This window comes from Falco rusticolus, chromosome 9 (genome assembly GCF_015220075.1).
Source record: "Falco rusticolus isolate bFalRus1 chromosome 9, bFalRus1.pri, whole genome shotgun sequence".
In the NCBI taxonomy this organism is placed as follows: Eukaryota; Metazoa; Chordata; class Aves; order Falconiformes; family Falconidae; genus Falco; species Falco rusticolus.
The window spans coordinates 30,256,986-30,273,190 of NC_051195.1; the positions used below are offsets into that span (position 1 = coordinate 30,256,986).

Below are 16,205 nucleotides of genomic sequence, written 5' to 3' on the forward strand. Positions count from 1 at the left end.
TGCTTGCAGAGGGGTTTGGGAAGGCGCGCTCGGGACAGAGAGCGGCCGGTATTTAGGCATCTGCCAGATCCGCCTGTTCCCTGGGTCAGAAAACTGATATGCGGCTGGTATGTGCCCCCGGCCTCTTTTCCCCACTGCACTGGGATGTGTGTGTGGGCATGGTGCCAAGCAAGGTTGTTTTCTTTCTTGCTTTTTCCACTCATCTGTCCGTTATGGTGAGAACCGCTGACGGGAATCTGCACCCATTGCTTGGCTGTGGCTTCTCCCGTGCTTTTTCAGCTGGCCTGACAGCGAGGAGAGCGGGTGGGCTGCTCGGGTATCTTTCAGGCTTAGTGCGCGCGCACGTGCTGAGATAAACAAGGCGTTTTAGCTCCATTCATAGGCTCAGCCGGCTGACCTCAGCTCTGTGCTCATGTTCCAGTTATTTTGATTGATGCTTTGGTCTTGTAACTCATAAATAGCTTCAGGGTCTTAAAGTATGTTCGAAAGCACCTGTTGGTGCTACGCTTCAGAGTTTACAGGTCTTTTTCCCTAGGCTTCCCACCGCCCCAGCACCACAGGCTCGGCAGAGATGTGACCCTAGCTACCCCTCTTGTGTAGCCTGTGTATTAGTTGCATCAGAACGGGACTGAGGCTTTCTGGCGCCGTCTTAACTGTAGGAGGTTTTAACCTGACAAATGCATCTTAAATCCCGTTAGAAGCTTTTGCTTATGAGAAAGAGAAAAAACTTTTTTGTTTTCCTTTTTAAATCTGTTCCTCTCTGCAAGCCAAGTAATGATGCCGTATGGCCTGTGCAGGGAAGTGTTTACAGAGAAATAACAAAGTGACATTTCAAACAGCGTTGATGTGCGGTCTCCTGTGCTGGAAAACGGAAGGCCGTTGGAGTGCCACAGAGCTGTTCATACCTGGGGAGACCTGGTCAGAGAACTGCTGAGCAGCTCAGTGCCTGGGAGGTGATCTGGCCGAAAGGGGAGATCTTTACAGCTGCACTGACCCCACAGTTAGGCTAATGGGGAATATCTGAGTTGGTCTTTTATCAGCTACAAAAGTTACCTTGAAAATAACTTTTTTTCATAGGTGAACAGTCTTTCTAGGGAATAATTTAAATTACCATTTACATTTCAGGTGCTGTGTTGTCCACACACGGGGTTTTGACAGCATGGCATTTGATCTCTTTCTTCCAGCTTAACTGAGTTTTGGGGATTTGTAGTGTTACCCCGTTGGTTTCCTCATCTTTAGTTCATCTTCACAGACAGAAAGTGAACATACTTCTGCTTTTTACTGACCGGTGCAGCAGTGGTTTTCTTTCTTTCTTTCTGCCTCTGTGTAGTGATGGGGAAGTCTTGCTTTGGTTTGGAGCTGTGGAAGGGGAGACGAGAAAGACCCCTCCCTTGGCTGTGGCTCCTGCACTGCGGGATCTGCAGCTCAGATCTGGGAAACTCAATTATGTCACTTAACTGTTGGTCCGTCAAGATGGATTGTGCCATGTGTGGGCATAGGGTTGTTCCCCCCTCCCCTTATTTGAACTCCAGGTAGCATGATGGGGCTCTTAACCTGTAGCAAGGCTTGTGTTTTTTCTAGTTTTGTTTGTAGCAGCTTGTCTGAGGAAACGAATGCTGTGTTGGTCACTTTATTTCCCCTGTCTGAAAGAGGTGCAATGCACTCCTGCGTGGTAACATAGCAATCCTTTTATTTAATAGCTGGGAGAATTAGGTGCATATTTTAATCCTGCAAGTGTGGCTAAGCCAAATATGCCTCCTTATAGTTCCTGAAACTTGTGCTTAAAATAGGCTTCTTAAAAATTCTCCGGGGTGGCTTAGAAGGTGCAGACCAGAGATTGCTTTCGCTGGTCTTCCCAAAGAACTTCTTTGTCTGCACTAGGAAATGTCCCAGTAGCACAAGTTTAGGATGACTTCCCAACGTGCGTGTTCCTCCCCGAGATCACTGTGTCCTGGAATAGTCTGTGTATTTGTGAATCAATTCAGGCTAGTTTGGTCGTACTTAAATGTTTACTCCAGAACAGCTATGCTGGTTGGTCTGTATGGACAAGCCCTGGTGATAGGACCAGCTCTGTCCAAACTGGTTTCTCTTTAAAAAGTGCAGATATGGTGGAAATAAATGGCTTCCTTTGTGTGTTTTGAAATGAATGTAAATAACTGATAGCTTGCTTGATCTGGCATAGCGCAGTGTCTTTTGCAAGAGTTCTTCAAACTTTCTTCTTCAGAGCAACCTTGCCAAATTCCCATGAGAATGTACAAATTAAGGGTGAGAATCAAACTGCTTGTTACTCTCTAGAAGAGTGTTGAAAATAAGTTTACAGTTTTTAATCATTCCCTTCCCATCACATTGAACTTCTGCCACAGTAGGCTTGCTTCAAAACTCACGTGCATCATTTTTTTTTTTTTTTTTTTTTTTTTTTTTTTCACACCCCAGCCCCCCCAGCAGGTCCCTGCTGCCACAGTTTGGTGCAATGGGCAGCTCGTGTGATAATGCTGTCAGTTGAATAATCGGTTTAAGGAGAGGGGCGTTTTTTTTTTTTTTTTTTAAAGAAATTTGGTAATTAGCTGGGTAGGTGGGGTTTTGAAGCTCACTTTTTTGGGTAGGAGCGATGTGTTCTTAACCTAAACGCGGAACGGAGGCTTACAAGGAGGAGGTTAAAAGTCAAGCACTGCAGGATGTATGTCCTTACGTGGTTGTGGAAGATGAAATGTGTAGTTCTGTACTTGTCCTCATGCTTAGGCTGTGCAGCTGGAGGATTTGGTGATGGTGATGTTATTAATGTTCTTTGGCCACAATTGCAAAATAAGTATCTGTTTCACTTCTGTGCTGCCAGGCAAGAAACTTAAATTAAGAGAGAGCTGTAGCACATTCCCACTCCCTTGTTGCTCTAATCTCTTTACGTGTGAATAAACATGATTTCTGAAGCAGTCTGCAAAAAAGTTTCCCTTCTAAAAAAGCAGTTTACCTACAAATGAACACATAGCTTTTGAAAGAGGGGCAATTTTCTGTTTCCGTCGACAGACCTTAAACCCCTACCAGTGCTGTCAAATCCATTTGCCTACAAGTTGAGCGGACTGTTTAGCTTACTTGATTTCAGTCTTTCAAACTTAATGCAAGAAAGTGTAAGGTTCTCTTTATACTGGCCTAAGAAATGACCTGCTGACTTTGCTCAGTGCAAAGAGATACCTCATTTGAAGTAAGTCCACTCCTAGCTGATCTGATGTTGGCGATTGCTGTAAAGGGGAGCAAGGTGTTAGCTGTTCCAGGACTGATCTGTGTCCCGGTTCCTAAGCTGCAGCAGGGAACAAATGAGCAACAAAGTCATTTTTGGAAAGAAGCTAGTGAACTGTCTCTGCTGATCTCCTTTTTCTTGTTGACAAGTGTGTGGCCTTGCTTTTTTTTTTTTTTTCTCCTTTTTGACAGTTTTCCTAGGTCTCTGCTCAAATGCTCTCTGGCACTTGCTCTTGGTGTTTTTCACAGGCAGATCTCTGCATGTGTGATCCTAAATCCAAAACATTCTATTTCTAGCTCCCTGCCTGCCAGAGCTACAAGAATTCAGCTTGAAAAGCCTCATGTTGTAATACTAATATTTCAAGGTTGGCCCACTTTCTACAAGGCATTGTATGGCTGCTTTCCTGGTGGCCTGGACGGCTCTGGAGGGCAGCAGTTTCTCAACTGGAGTCCTCCTTATCTGGGAACTTTGAGTCATATGTTTTGATCTTACTTATATCTGTCTCCACTATTATGTTATACTAAAGATCAGAGTTAATAACCTGTTACAAAGAAGTCACAGTAACTGTGTGCAGCAGTTCTGAACTCTTGTTTCCTGAATCACATGGCAACCTTGAGAAAATTCCTAGATTCCTTATTAAAACCATTGCCAACTGGACCTTAAAATAGATATTAATTTTTTAATTTTTTTTTTCCCTCTAGAAATGTTGTCAGATTTAACTTGATGATCTTCAGGCTCTGTTGGTCTTGTATTGTCTGTTTTTAATAGCATGTATGCTTGGTGGCTATATTTAGTGTGGATGTAGGACCTGGAGGAAAAACTTGGTCAATCTCTTTTCTAGTTCCTCCTCCTTCTCCAAAGTAAAGCAAGCCCTAACAACCTGAAACACAGAACCCTTACTTTTGAGGGAGCAGAGAATACCTAGACTGACTTACTCGTCTTTTGAGCACATAGACCCTTTTTTTGGAAGCAGGTAGGACAGGAAGTGATTGGTAGCCCAGGGATCCCAAGTTCTGCATTACTGTTGTTGGTCTGAGGGTTTTTTTCTGTTAGGTCACTTACCGTTCTGGTACAGCTCTAACCCAGGCTTGCAGGTGGCTTCTTTCCTGGTCCCTTTCAGGTTTTATGGGTTCCCATCCTGCTGGATCTGAGTCCAGAATTCCTATGAGTAAATTTTACTTAATGGATCTGAATGCTCACTTTCTAGTTTATTGAACAGGTTGCCTGTCTCCTGAGCCATTTTTCTGTGTAAGCCTGTGAGTGCAGCATTATGAGAAACTGGAAGAAACTACCCAAGTCCCTTCTGGGATTATGAAAGACATGTAAAACTCCTCCTTGGAAAACCGATACTGTTTTCAAGGCTGCTTGGCTATTAAAAGGTACCTCCTCTGATCCTTTTGGGGAAATTCATATAAAGGGAAAGGTGTTGAGGAGGTCCAGCATGAAGACTTTTTCGTGTGAAGAGAGTAGGGGACTGGTAGGTGGGAGGGAATCTGCCACCAAGATGCAGAAGACTTAGCGTGATATGCCTGCAGATTTGTTCCCTGAACAAAAATTTCATGTGGGGGTGGGGATTGCCTTGTGACAAACTGTTTCTTGGCTGTCTGACAGCATAGGACCCGCAGGTACTGTGCTGCCAAGAGCTTTGCTGGCCTTGCAGAGCTCCTGGGGGATGCGTGCTCGTTCCACTGGAGAGGAGCGGATGTGGGTTACTGCAGGCAGCCCTCCTGCTGGTAGGCTGAGGGGGAGGCATCGGGGGGGAATGCATCAGAGAACAGCTCCAGTTCTTCCTGGGCTGCCTGCTGTGAAGCTTTTTTAGGGACCAGGAGAAGAAGAGATGCTGCTGGAGAGCAGCAGTGCCTCTTCACCCTAGCCTGGGTGAGCAGCCCAGCTGGAGGCTCCATTCTGCTGCTCAGAGTAGAAAGAAATGTGCGGTTCAGGTGGCTGACAGGGAGAGGAGTAAGTGAATTAAACAGCTTGAGCAGTAGAGGTTTGAATCTGACGCGTCGAGTGTGATTCTTTGGTTGCTTTTTAACCGATTCTAGCAACTCTTGCCATTCAACAAAGATGAGAAGTTGCCTTTTCCTCCCCTCAACTGTTTGCTAAGGTAGCAAATGCATTCTTGCACTGAAGCTGATGGGAGTGAATTCCACCACAAGTGAACCATGTTCCTATCTGCTTTCTCTGAGTCTGTAAAGGTTATCTGTAATAGGCACAGATGTAAACTTCAGGTCACTCTGTGCAGCCAGCAGCATTTCATGGCCAATTTTAGAAGAAAGAAGAGGCAGAATGTCAACTTCTGAGCAAATTCAGTAGTGCGGGAAAACAATCAGGTAGTTTAACCTTTGTAGCATTCTTCAGGGCTGAGATTTTTTTGAGTTTCAGTATTTCTCTGCCCACGTGAGGTTCTGAGGAGCAGAACACTTTCTCGGTGAACTTCAGTTGACTCTGAGAGTGTAAAAACAATGACAGCAAGTTCTTTGCAGTAGTACATGTCTGACAATGGCTGTGGCTGCTTAGAGAAAGTACTAGAAAAGAGCAAATTGATCTTGTTCTCCACAGAAGCTCACTGATCTCACCTGGCTGTGATTCAAGAAGTTTTGGAACTAAAGGTACTGTCTTTATTAAATAGCCCTTTATTAAATAGCCTTTCTGTGAATGTGTCTAATCAAGACCCAACCTTTGTCAGCTCTGGCACATAGACAAACAGCAGCGGTGGGGTATCTAGAGGCAGAAAAACATGGATCTAAAGGTTGCATTTCTGATTGTGACTTTTGTGTGAAGCCATCCAAAGGTAGGTTTTGTTTTGGCAGGCTGTGATATCATTCTGGCTGGGAACTTGAGGGAGTTAGCCACCTGACACCTCAGACATGTTATGAGTGAGCCTCAGTCCCCTCCTACCTTTATTGAAGGAATCATAGTGAGTGGGATATTGGGGGCGTTACTAGGTCACATACCTTGGAGCATCAATGCTATTAAACTGTAAGTCTTCCTGGTGTTGATTCGTGTCAGATTTTGTCTTTCCCACTTGGAAGGTGGACATTCTAGTGCATGGGAATTAAGACCTGAAGAATATGAAGTCTCACTACTTCACCTCTTCTAAATACTTTGCAATGGATGCTTAATATTAGGAGTCATAAGTCAGTTTTACAGCTGCTAAGCCACCATCAGATAGACCTAGAATGAAAGGAGTGGCTGAGCAGTGTGTTGAATGAGTCTGTATCTCATCCTGCTGTGCTTTTTCCATTAATACTTAACAAGAGCTCACTTTTTCATTAGCTTATGCGCCTCTACAGAGCTGCGGTGCAATTGCCAGTCTAGGCAGACCAATTACACTTCTAGTATTGAGTCCTGCCCAATTTCACTAATAGAGTTTGTAAAACTAGCCCTCTGGTTTTACACAGCGTACTCTGGTGCTCTGAACCATACCCTGGTGAGCATGACCTGGCACTCTTGTGAATTTGACAAGGTCCTGAAATACAGCCTACCAGCTACAAATAGGAGTGCAAATACTTGGTGCTAATGAGCTACAGCCAACTGCATATGGCTTAATAGTCCCAGATCAGGTGGTTTTTCCAGCCTGGCTCCTGCCAAGGTCACTGAGTCATTTCAGGGCTATCTAGTGATGGGGTTTTGTTTCTCTTTTCAACAATATGTAATTGTATAAAGAGATGCCTAAATCTGTCATTAACCTGCTTCTGGTGGAATCCACCTTTTCCCTTGGCCTGGAAATCAGTATGGCCCAACACTTGCTGGCAGAAGCAGATATGCTGGGAATAAACTAGGGCTAAGTGTGATGGTAGACAAAGTATCTGTGAGTAGGGCATGAAAACTAAAGCTGGTTAAGGAACTAAGGAAGAAAGTTAACCTAATCACCTCAGTGTAGGTCTTCTTACAGAGAGAGAGGTGCAGAAAAGAGAAAGGGATGGCCTGGATCAGTTAAGTTAAGAAGCCCCTTAGTGGTTTAAATGGCTTTTTGTACAACGTGGAGGAATACAGTTCTGATTCTTTAAAACATGTTGTTATGAGTTTAGGCGAAGAAACGAAAAACTACTAAAAGATTTCCCATAGCTGCTTCTAAAATCAAAAAACCTCCAACCCCCCATTAATATTACGACTCCGGGACTGCAACTGTACTGTGTCTTTGGCAAAGTGGACTTGGAGGATCTGGGTCCCCATTTGACACTCCCAGCATGAAACATGAAGTTACAATATCAGAAGGATAGATGACAGAGAGATCCATCATGCTTGGACAGAAACTGAATGTTCTTTTGACTTGCTACTGGAGTTTTTATGTACTAGATGTGCTTAACACAGTGGCTGGCTCAGCTGATCTCTCTATTCCTGGTTCCCAATAACAAAAAGGCTTTGATTCTTTCCAAACTTGTCTCTACTAGCTCTTTCCTTTTTTGTCTGCCTTTACTCCAAAGTGCTCTCTTCCCTGCTTAGGGCTCTGTCTATAGTAGCTTTCCACTCTGGAGAGTCATGAGTAGGGGCCCTTGGAGCCTTCAAGCCGTTGTTCTCCTGTTTCGTGTTAAAATTGCCGGGGAGCCTTCCAGAATTTTGGTAGGCAGCCAGTTTTCACTGAAGAGAAGAATGACTTTCAGGATCTGCCATACTTCTGTGGTGTTTATGGGATGTCGTATAGGCTGTCTGTCTAGGATGACTTGTGTTGACAAATCCTGTAAATGCAAGAGGTGTTTCTTTGTCTGGGTTGGCTGACATGTTGGAAATTAGGATTCTTACAGGGGTGTTTGTGGTTATTTTGTGAATAAAAGACATGAGTCAGCCTTGTTCTTTACCTGCTAGTGATGATATCTGCTTGAGAGGACTAGTGAAAGAATACTAGTAAAGAAACTTGTCTTGTAACCAACTTGCCTTAAAATACCCAGGCCCTAGATTGAACAGAAACCTCAAAGCTAAGAAAGCTTGTGTGAGTGGGACTGACTGACTTCTGTCTTTGTGTTGAAGCATTTTGCTTGTAAATTGTTGGGTATAGTAAGTTCAGTGTTTAAATATGAAGCAACAGCCCTTCTCATCAAGGAGCTGTACTTTGAAGGGCAGAGTAACTGTGATGCCTGTCAATCTGGGAACTGAAGCCTGATGATTATTGAGGCCTCAAGAGTTACATGTTAACGCAATTCTGCTGCAGTTACTAATTAACCGAGCAAGAGCCAAAGGAGCTGGGGCCAGAAGATGAGCACATACATTCAGTACAAAAGATCTGTATAGTTTTGTTTTTTGTAATGCTTTCCGTTGGGATTGCACCATTCTTTTGCCGGCAGTCCTGAAGGGGATCCGCTCTTCAGATGAGAGGGTTGCTGTAACACTGCGCTCTGCAGGATGAACTGTGCCATCAGGACCAGGCTCCTACTTGCTTGAGGTTCTCTTCTGCAGCAAGCGTGAATGAAAGTTGGGGTTTTTATAGTGAGTTTTTTATGGTAGTATAATCTCTTACAGTGATATGACAGAGCCATCCGTGACTGTTGATCTTTGTGGGGGTGAACAAGGCTTTATTTCCCCGCTTGTCCGTGAGTAATGAGGGCAACAAAATGCTGACTCTGCCAGCAAACAATTTTAAGAAGGATCTTGCCATTTCTGGTTTCCTTCCAGTACTCCACCTCCAGCTTTCGGAAGATTGCCCTGCCTGCCCTTTGCACTGCAGCATTCCAAGTGCAGCCCTTGGCCAAAGCGAGCCTGCAGGACACCTTTCCATGTAACAGTTTTGTGACGACAGGGATGATCAGTTGCCCACCTTTATTCTTGTGAATTGCTTGTCTGGAAGAAAATCTGCTGGTGTGAACTTGTTCTTGATAAAAACTTACAATCTGCCATTGAAAGTAGGTGTGGCTGTGGGTTTTAGGCAAACTGCAGGCTTAGTTCTTCCTATCTAGCCTGGGACATCTTTCCACTGGAAGCAAGTACAGCTCTTACGGTTACAATTCCCGTACACAGCAAGTGCAGACAGGAGCCCTCAGTTAATATTACAGGGTATCCAGCAAGAGGCCTCAGTTAAATTTTGTACTCATTAAGGTAGGCCTAAATTGTGAATTATTATTTAATATCTGAATATCGGTACAGAATATTAAGTTATTCAGTAGCTCTAACTTGAACTCCAAGGGATACTGCTAAGCTTTTGCTTCAAGGTGGGTGAATTAGCGTGATTTGCTGTGTGAATTTGTGTGGGTTTTCCCCCTGCTGTGTAACTGAGGTGTGTGTACTGATAAAGCTTGTATTTTAGTTTCTTGCTGTAGTGTGTGGGGAGGGGAGAGGAAGCATCTCTCAGGACACCAGTTATATGAAGACTTGCTGCCTAGGTTTTGCTTGTCCTCCGGCAGAGGAGTAAGGAATGCCTCACTGGAGGCTGGGGCAGCGGTCTTGTGAGTAGCTCGCTGTATGGACTACATGGTTATAGTGGTACAGGATTTATGCTGCTCTACAGGTGTGATCTGGTTTTTGTTGCATGCTGGTTCCCTGCCCTTATGGGGAGTAACTTTTATCTTCTCGTTGATATTCTAGTTTGCCTGGAGCCTTTTGCAGTGTTTCGGCTTGAAAACACTGATAACTCCACAGCTAAATTCAAGAACTTCACACTGCTCACAGGGAGTGTTTTGGGTTTTTTTTTCCTTTTTTTTTTTTTTTTTTCTTAGTGTCAAAGAGTTGCTTGTACTATGTGTATGGGGTTTCTCCTGGGGAAATTGAAATCGCTCTTTTAATGAAAATCCTGTACAGTGTACTTCAGACTCAACATCAGCTCCTAGTTTGAGTGCTCACTTGCAAGACAAATGAGAGACCTCCTGGTATCACATGTAGAGGGAAGCCTGCTTCTGTTCCTTCTATACTAGCACATTTGTGTTTTCCTCTGACTCTTACGGAGATCACAACAGGTGTAAAGCTTTATTCCCTTTCCATATGATGGAGCCTGCCTCTCTCTTGTAATCAGGACTGACAGTTTTATAGGTCTTTCTGTTCCGTTGACAAAGGCCGGGGGGGATTATGATCACTAATGTGGAATTGCTTTGCCAGTAGTTTACTGGTTTAATCCAGCTCGTGTTGTATTGTCTGAAGGCTCCCAAGGAGAACCTGGAAAGGGAGAAGTTGCACAGTTCACCCTGTAGGCGGTCTTGGTGGGGGGCAAAGCTTCCCATCGTGGGAATCCCCTGAGGTTAGAGCTTGAGGAAGGCAGCTGGGGCAGTGAAGAAACTTAATTACCTACGTAATGGATGCAGTCTCCAAGAACTACAGCAATCTATTGCTCGATGGCAGTTACAGGGTTGAACCTGTGAGTGCGGTTGTAGTGTGTGCAGCCATTGTGCAAGCAAATACAGTAGCTTTCTTTTTTCCCGCTTTCTCCAGTGCCCCTGGGGTTAAGGGTGGAGATCAAGGTTTCCCAGTACTGTGTGATGCACCGCAGATGGGAATCCCAGCCTCTTCTCTGTGCAGGGACACACCTGCTGTGCATAGGATGAGAAGTCTACCAGGAGAGTTCTGATGTCAACGGCTCTATTCTGTGAATGGGGTATTTTGCTTTCCAGAACAGCTGTTTTGAATTTTCCAGGTTTTGCTGCAATCTTTGAACAAGCCTTTTTCTTGTTTGGTTTTGTGTTTGTTTTTTTTTTTTTTTTTTTTTTTAAATGAGAGAGACTGGGGAAGGCTGTGGGGTGGAGGGAAGACAGGCATACATTTGAGTGTTGGGAGGATTTTAATTTCTGATTCCTGGCCTGAAAACCGGGTTTAAACTTGTTGCTTGCCTGCTGTTTGAACATGATGCAGTAGTAAGAGGCTTTAATACATTTCTTCTTTGCAAATCATCAACCTCACATCTTCCAGTAAAGGAAGGAATTTGGGACTATAGCTTCCAAGAGTAATAGCCCTCTCAGCCCCATGCAATGCACAGACTCCAATCAGAAAGTTCCAAGGAAAATATTCAGAAGGGGGGGAAGTTGTCTAGCTGTATCCCTGAATGGTTTTGCATTTAAACTACTGGGCTTTGCACAGGGATCAGTATGCTCTTTTTTTCAGATAGTTATGTGGCCATCCTGGAACTAATAACTATGCTGGAAAATCTTAATCCAAGCAGAGAGTAGAGAAATTAACAAAAAGTCTCTTACGACCCAAGTTTCTATTGATGATGCTCTGTAGTTTGCCGTTTTTCCTGCTATCCAATTAACCTCTAGCTGAAAACACACTTGTAAGTATCAGAGGCTGCATCCAGGTATCCTGCTTTCTACTTGCATCTACCTCCTGATCGGAAAAAAGAGCTGAGTGTCTTCAGGAGTGCTTAAAGAAGGATGCTGACCAGAGAGCCGCCATGAGGGAGTTGGTAGGCTTGGAAACTTGAGTGGCATTTATGCTGAGTCTGGCCCTACACCTATTTCCTCTGACATGCATTAAAATGGCAGTGTCCTGCTGGTTTTTAGAGGAAGCTTTAACATGAACATTCTTCCAGGAGGGGACAATGTGCTTTAAACTCAAGAGGTTCTTCTAACAAGCGAGGCTATCTTAACCATCCTTTCCAGTGCTGCAGTAAGTAGTTGTGATAATGAGTGTGTTGCGATTAAACGTGTACTCCCACAGCTAGAGGCAGCATGCAGTTTCTTGGGGCAAGAACTCTTGCTGTGGTAATACTCATGAACCTAACAAAAGGAATTCTCATCTATCAGTTGTTTTCTGTGGCTTTGAGGGTGTCTGGGACATAAAAACCTGAAGATATGACTGGATGCAAAAGTTCTTGCAGATAGGAACAGATAATTTTTTTTTAACCTCATAAAACTGAGTTTTAACGCATACAGGAGATTTGATTTTCCTATTCCTGTTTGTTCGCTTCCCCTATATCAACTGACTGGTTTTGTGGGAACCAGTACATCTCAGCTTTTCTTCTGCAATTTAAGGTATGTAATAGGAGTTTGGTTTAATCTTTGTCTTATAGCTTCCTTGCATGATGATTGCAACTTCCTTTAGACTGATAGCCCTTCCAGTGATTTGGATTTTGTTTCTCTTGCCCTGAAGTCCTTGATTGTCAGTGTCTTTAGTTAGTATTTTCACACTCCTTTCTGGAGATCAGTGTGTAGTTTTCCTGACGCTATTTTTTGGAAGAAGGTGAGGAAAATCAGAGAGAATAGGAGACTGTAGCAGCAGATGAGATGAGTCCATCCACTAGACAAGTGTGTGGAGATACAGTTAAGGTGAATGCCTCGGTGGTTAATGGTTTGTTCTGCGTAGCTTTGAGTACTAAAACTGCTGCTGTAAAGTTCATTGTCAGGTGCTTTCTAACCTTTTACTGGCACGGGGTGGTGGTGGGGTGAGTTAATCTATTGTTTCTTCCTTACTGTGTCAGAGGTGCCATTTATCCTTTTATCGTATGCTGCTTAGCTTTCATTTTCAGACCCTTTTAATGTCCAGTTTAGGATTGATTATGGATTAAGGATTTTTCTGTTTTGCGAAAACATAGCAGGCAAGTCTTTAAGTGGCATGCCTGTTATTACGTAAATTCCCAGTCTTGAGGGATGTGCAGGTACCAGCTTTTTTTTGTTGTGTGTTTTTTTTTTTTTTTTTTTTGTTGGTGACAAGTTGCTAACCAAAGTATGATTAAAAACCTTGGCAGCCTCATGAGCCAGGAAGTCTCGAGCTCTATTCCTGGTGCAGCTAGAAAGCTGTTCTTGCACCATAGACAGGTTGGCTATGCCAGAGGCTAGCACAACAGTCTTCCTCGCTGCCATCTGTTTCAAAGGAGTCTTGAGCAAGCTGGGTAAGAGGGATGCAGTGACATAGATCCAAGTCTGTTCTCACTGCTGGTGGAATTTAGGTTGAAAAGGATGGCTTAGCTGGGCTTTCCCCCTTATTCCACGTGTGACGATGTGATATGGGGAAATTGCCACCCACCAGCCTAATATTAGTCAACAGTTAAGGAGGTGTGCAAGAACTGTCCTTTAGATAGTCCAACACTTCTCTAGGGTGGTGCAGGCAACCTCCTTGGGATGCCGTGCACTCTGTCCTGCTTTTTCTGAGTGTACTGGCAGAGACTGGATTCTGCCAGTGCTCTGGTGGTTGTGTTGGGCCCATGTGCACGTCAGGGTCTAGGCTGCACTTGCCTCCATGACACAGAACTGAAAGAACCTGTGTTCTGTTAATACCATTATCACCGTGTCTTTTCAAGCTTCCCTTAATAATTGATGTCTGGTTAAAGTGTTTGTTACTGCAGAAGTTCAGTGTTGGACTCATAATCAAGGGCACCACTGTGTTGTGCTAGCATGAAGAGTTTTGCTGTGGTTGTGATCATATTGATCTGTCTAGCTCCATCCTGGTTCTTTATTGTTTTTGGTGTGGGTTTTTTTTTTTTTTTTTGACATGGGAGACAGGAACAGGATGGAGAAGCTGAGAATTTTGCTGTTTGACCCATTCAGAAAATGGATGTGACTGGAACAGGGAAGGCATGATCCAGTTTCTCATCCCTCCCCTGGGGGTTAGGCTTGTGCAGGGAGGGGGTGGATAGGGACTAGTTCATCCTTCTTCCCTTGACTAAAAGAAGAGGTGAGCAAATGGCATTCCCCAGTAAAGTGTGAATTCTGAAATCTCATTGGAAAAGTTGCTACCGACAGTGACACAAATAGATTTCTAGTTTCAGAGAAAATTACTTTTCCTTAATTTTTAATCCCTTTGTGTTGGAACAGGGAGGTGAAGGGAGTGATGTTAGGACTAGGCAGGGCAACCTTTGAAGGCTGTGCAAGGAAGAGATGGGTGTGTCGCAACCTTTGAGTTGTTAACCTTTTGAAGTCGCATGGGGTAGATGTCTCATTACCCTTGCCCCAACGCGTGCACATTTTTTCCTGTGACATACCAAGCAAATTGCCTTCTGCCTCAGAGATGGTGAAGGGTTGTTAAACCTGTTTGGCTTCGAGGCAGTCATTCTGTGAATTCTCCTTATCTGCATGTGTGAGGCTCAGGAGGCCTGCGGAAGCCACCCTGCTCTTCCCAGGTCTGATGTCCACTCTGCAGGACCAGTGCTTAAGGCAAAAGCTCCTGCATTGGGCAAGGGGTTTTAGTAAGTGCTTACAAAAATAGTGGTAGATCATCCCTCCAGGGTCAGGTAAGGGAGGTGCAATGCTTGTGGGAGATAGATCTGCAGGCACAACTGAACAAGCCAGTGGCTTCTCACTATAGGGAGGGTGCTTGAATACAGCACCTGAAGATCCTATTAGAGAAATTGAATGTTAAACTAGGTTTGCAGTTTGATTTAAAACTTGATACTAAATTCTTGAAGCCAATTGTCACGTTTCTTATTTTCCCTATCAGAATAAGCTGCTTTTAACATCAGTGACTGACTGCATTAGCGTCCATCAAAGTGCTGACTTCAGTGTAAAGAAACAGATTGTCTGCATCATGTACATGTAGATGCGTCTTGGCAGTTTCTTGGTATGTAGTGCATCTGTAGCAGTTGACAATAATGCTGAACAAAGCTAGAAGCATTTCTTTGCTTCTGTTTTTTCTTTTGGTGTTTTCTTCCAGCTATTGTGAACTCCTGTGCGATTGCTGAGACAAGCCTGGGTGTGGGGGTGGTCAAGGAGGATCCAGAAGCTCTGGGAAGAGAGGGGAAGTGAGACAACAGAGTCGTTCAGTGTATGAGAGAAGGTTAAAGCATAACATACACAAAATGAACACTATCATAGAAAAACAGGAAGAAAAAAACCGTAGAAAGAGTAAAACCTACTGATGAGAATAATCAGTGACATGTCTGACCTCCCTCTGCTGTTCTTGTCACAGCTAACACCCTCCTGACTTGCTGTTTGTGCTTGCCTGTGTTTCTGGTGTCTCAGTGATCCATTTAATGTTACTAAAACAGGTGCCACATAGACACAGACAAATGAGCTTTCTTCTTGCAGTTCCACCAAAGGATATGACTCATTGCTGAAGTGATGGTTCATTTAGCGGAGCAGTTAAACTAGAAGTATGAAAATTGTCAGTGTTTCCAGTGATAGCTATTTCTTTTGGATATTTTTTGTGTTGTGGGCACAGCAAGGAAACTTTTGACTGTGGACATAGATCTATTAGGAATTGACCTGTCGTCCTAAGTTTAATTTATGTGAGCCTCATAACGCAGGTAACAGCTTTGTAGTGGAAGCTGAGCTAGACTTGAACCTATTGACTGGATCTTTTAATCTGTCAGCTCATTCTTTGCTCCTCTTTTCTGTTTGGATGTTGTAGTTTTGAGATGTTTTTGGAAAAGGTACTGGGAAAGTTGCAAACATTTTTCAAACAAAAGATGGTTTGTCTTCATGGCTGGGAGGGTTCATTTGGACACTTGCTCTGAATTTTTTCTTCTATTTGGAAAACTGAAGTTCTTAGAAGTTAGATTGCCTTGGCTTGCTTTGTTCTTTCTTCTGTCTCAGACATCTGTATCAGCTCTCTCACCGAGCTCTTTATCTTACTTGGCTTTTCTGTGGATGCCTGGAGGCCTTGGCTCACATTCTCAAGAGTGTCCACTGGTTCAAGAAGCCATCGCTGCTATCAAATTACCTTGACAGCTGTTGTCCCATTTCATATTTGCCATCCCCTCCCCCTCGCTCCCTTGTGATTTTTGGCAGAAGCTGTGGCTATTGAGCAATAAAACTTGGATCTGAGAATCCTGTTGCTGGTGGGAAAATGAGATGAGAGCATACTAGTTAATGCCTTGCAACTTGACTTCTTGCTGATGTATAATCAGTAGCATCTTTATTTAAAAACAAAACCTACCACTAGCTCTGTTTGTGGATTGAATGGATGGTTCATTTACTGTTCATCTGGAATTGTGTGATAGGTGCCGGTCTCTTAAAATAGCACTCTATACCAAGATGTATAGGACCAGACAAGCTCTTGATTTGGAGTCCTTGACAAATGCCTATGCATAAGGACTGCAGAACAGCTAGGATCTCAATGTTAATCAAAGTAATCCATAAGGACATGACTGACTTTGTCTTCGTGTTGGTTTTATTGATGA

General features: G+C 43.7%; 1 protein-coding gene across 3 annotated transcripts in view; it reads left to right on the forward strand.

Moving 5' to 3' along the window:
* CNNM2 (cyclin and CBS domain divalent metal cation transport mediator 2) overlaps nucleotides 1-16,205 on the forward strand; it is a 128,634-nt gene that overhangs the window by 1,748 nt on the left and 110,681 nt on the right. The gene's annotated exons all lie outside the window — the stretch shown is intronic.